Raw genomic sequence first — 4,202 nt, forward strand, 5'->3', positions numbered from 1 at the left:
TCTCTTGGCTGGGCATGGTGGCTCACACCTGTAATCCCAACACTTCGGGAGGTCAAGGCAGGTGGATCGTTTGAGGTCAGGAGTTCGGGAGGGACCAGCCTGCCCAACATGGCAAAACCCCATCTCTATTAAAATTACAAAAATTAACTGGGCACGGTGGTGCATGCCTGTAACCCAACTACTCGGGAGGCTGAGGCAGGAGAATCATTTGAATCCAGGAGGCAAAGGTTGCAGTAAGCCAAGATCTTGCCAGTGCATTGTACCCCACCCTGGGCAACAGAGCAAGACTATGTCTCAAAAAAAAATTATATATGTATACAAACACATATCCTCTTAATTCAAAAGAAAGCAATAGAGGGAGACCAGAAAAACTGAAAAGACATTAGACATATAGAAACAAAAAGCAAAATGGTAGAGGTAAATCTAACCATATTAATAATGATATTCAATTCAGATAGATTAAACAATTTCATCCAACACAGAGGTTGTCAAATAGTGTTTTTAAAAATTCAACTATATGCTAGCTATAGGAGACACACACTAGACTCAAAGATACACATAGCTTAAAAGTAAGAGATTAGAAAAGGGTATATCATGCAAACAGCCACTACAAGAGAGCTGGGATGATTACACTAATTATCAGACAAAACAGACTTTAAGAAAAAAATTATTACTAGAGAAAAAGTGGGTGTTTTATAATGAAAAGTGTTAATCCATCAGGAAGGTATAGCAAATGTAAAGATATATGCATCTAACACCACAGTTCCAAAATACAGGAAGCAAAAATGGACAAAATTGAAGGGATAAATAGACATTTCAACAGCAATAGAAATTTTAATATTCCACTTTCAATAATGAATAAAGCAACTAAGCAGAATATCAACAAGGATATAGAAGACTTGAATAACACTATAAACAAAATAGACATAAAAGAGATCCATAGACTTTCCACCCTCTAACAGTAAAATCACATTCTTCATAAGCACACATGGAACAGTCTCCAGGGTAGATCATATGTTAGTTCAAAAAACAAGTCTCAGTAACTTTAAAGGAATTTCTATTATACAAGGTATGTTTTCTGACCATAATGGAATTAAACTAAAAAATCATAATAGAAGGAAATTTTAGAAATTCACAAATATGTGAAAACTAAATAGCATACTCCTAAGTAACTGATGATTCAAAGAAGAAATCTGAATAGACATAATGAATAAAGAGATTGGATTAATAAATTTTAAATTTGGCCAGGTGCAGTGGCTCATGCCTGTAATCCCAGCACTTTGGGAGGCCGAGGCAGGTGGATCACGAGGTCAGGAGTTTGAGACCATCCTGGCCAACACGGTGAAACTCCATCTCTACTAAAAATACAAAAAACATTAGCTGGGTGTGGTGGCGCGTGACTGTAATCTCAGTTACCCGGTAGGCTGAGGCAGGAAAATCACTTGAACCAGGGAGTCAGAGATTGCAGTGAGCTGAGTTCACGCCACTGCACTCCAGCCTGGTGATTGAGCAAGACTCAGTCTCAAAATAAAATAAATTTAAAACTTCCCCCCAAAAAAAAGCACAAATCCAGATGGCTTCACTGGGGAATTCTATCAAACATCTACATAAGAATAAAAGTCATTCACAGACTCTTCCAAAAATTATAAGAAGAGAGAACACCTCCTAATTCATTCTATGACACCACTATTACCCCAAAACTCAAACCAAAGATATCACAAGAAAAGAAAACTACAGACTAATATCCTTTATGATTACAGAATTTTAAAATTTCCATAAGATGCTAGAAAACCAAATCCAGTTCTATCTAAATAAGATTATATACCATGATCAACGAATTTTATCCCTGGACTGCAAGGTTGGTTTACCATCACAAAATCAATCAATATCAGCTATCCTATTAATAAAGGACAAAAGTCACATGATCAACTTCATCAATGCAGGAAAATAACATTTAACAAAATCCAATACCCTTCTATGCTTAAAAACTATCAGCAATATAAGCAATTGAAAGAAATTTCCTCAAAAGAAGAAATCTACAAAAAACTCACAGCTATGCAACGGGGAAATAACAAATTACTTCTCTTTAAAGTGAAGAACAACAAAATAATACCGATCCTCAGCATTTCTATTCAACATCGAGGTGGAAGATCTAGCCAGGGCAAGTGAGCAAGAAAAAGAAATAAAAAACATCAATTTTTCTTGTCCCAGAACAAGACAGTATAGAATCACACTTTCTCCCCTCCAAATACTACTAGATGCCCTGGAAATTGTAACAGGCAAGGCTAAAAGGACTCTGAATGCTGGAAAGAATGAGGTAGACTGGCTAGGAACCACATGACTTGAGAAGTGACACCATGGATATGTCCCTAGGTTTTATTTTTATTTATCATTTACTTCTGGACTGGACACTGGAGAAACCTACCCAGAACTGTACATAGGCATAAACATAAATTCTGAGAAAAGCCTTAACTCTGCCCAAAGGATCAGGAAATAAGAAGTCTAACAAAGACCAAGTGGGAAGCCTCCATCCTCATTCTATAACCAGGGCACTGGTAAGCTGGCCAAGCCACCAACAGCAGTAGCAAAGTCCTGGGCCATACAGTCACATCTACACCACCAGAATACTGGTGGGGAGCTCAATCCTTCAAGGAGATATTGCAATCCTAAATGTGTGTACCTCAAAAAACAGAGCTTCAAAATATATAAAGCGAAAACTGAGAGCTCAAAGAAAACAGACGAATCCATGATTATAGTTGGGAAATTTAACACCCACTCAGAAATTGATAGAATTACTTGACAGAAAATCAGTAAGAATATAGGGAAACTGAGGACGACAGCAAGTGGGAGAAGTAGGGTCTAGTAGAGGGAGCACTATGTCTGTGGAAGTCTCCAGGGCAGCCTCTGTGGAGAAGCAGAAGGAAATGGAAGATACAGTGAATAGTCCAGAGAAAACTGAAGAAGCAAAATTAAAAGCAAGATATCCTCATCTGGGACAAATGCCGGCAGGTTCAGATTTCTTAAGGAAACGATTGCAGAAAGGGCAAAAATATTTTGATTCTGGGATTACAACACGGCTAAAGCAAAGATGAAGAACAAGCAACTTCCTACTGCATCTCTGGAGAAGACAGGTCACTGGTGACCACATTCCCACTCCAAAGGACCTTCCTCAATGGAAACCATCCCTTGTTGCTAGCAAGCTGGCTGACTGAAAGAACTTAACTGCATGAATCTGCTAATTCCCATTACTGCGTGAATCTGCTAATTCCCATTTCTCCTTAATATGTTACTTATCTACTTTTTGTTTCCTTTCATTCACTCAGTCATTTGAGACTGACAGCTTTGCAGGTAGCAGTAGTGTGTGCTGCTATTGTGGAATATACATGTGTAGAGTTTTTGATTAGTTTAACAGTGCACTGGAGAAGAGGACGTGTTAGAGCAACATAAGTAATCTACTTGAAAATAATTGCATATATTACCTAACTCCTAGTGTAGTACTGGTTCTAACAAGTAACAAGCAAGTTTTAAATTTTTAATGTTTTGGCTTTCATTACTTCATCTTAATTATAGCTTTGTATGTTACTCTTATTTAATATAATCTCTATCATATTGATTTCTTCTATATTTTGGATTTTGTAAAACAGAAGTTTAAGATCACAAGTTAGAAGAAAGGTCACATATTTCAAACACAACTAGATGGGGCTCCAAAAGATTTCTATCTCTGTACTTGAACTTGAATGGCCTTAAACCTGTTTCGGCTTTAACAGTAGAATTTTACTTGGGCAATATTTGCCCATTCTGGTGTAACTTATGTGACTCTAGTGCTTAACAGCTGCCGTTGAAACTAATATTCTTATTCAGTTCTGTAAAGTTAAAATACCTTTTATTGTTGAAGATGTGAATAAACTATGCATGTGCATTGACTGTTGAATTCACTTTTGTGTCACTTTTGTAAATACAATAGTTTTGCACAAAAAAATTTTAAAAAAGAATATAGGGAAACTGAAAAACATCATCAATAGAATCTAATTGATGTTTATAGAACATGCCATTCAACAGTAGCAGGGTGTGAAACACATATTTCTCAAATGTTCATGAAATATTCACCAAGACTGACCATATTTTGAGTCATAAAACAAACCTGAACAAATTTAAAAGACATGAAATCATAGAGAATAAATTATCTGACTATAATGGAATCA

At 36.5% G+C, this 4,202-nt stretch overlaps 1 pseudogene; it reads left to right on the forward strand.

Moving 5' to 3' along the window:
* The first annotated feature begins 1,940 nt into the window (after positions 1-1,940).
* LOC119625935 (cAMP-regulated phosphoprotein 19 pseudogene) lies at positions 1,941-3,946 on the forward strand (annotated as a pseudogene).
* Positions 3,947-4,202: the final 256 nt, after the last annotated feature.

Source organism: Chlorocebus sabaeus, chromosome 14 (genome assembly GCF_047675955.1).
Source record: "Chlorocebus sabaeus isolate Y175 chromosome 14, mChlSab1.0.hap1, whole genome shotgun sequence".
In the NCBI taxonomy this organism is placed as follows: domain Eukaryota; kingdom Metazoa; phylum Chordata; class Mammalia; order Primates; family Cercopithecidae; genus Chlorocebus; species Chlorocebus sabaeus.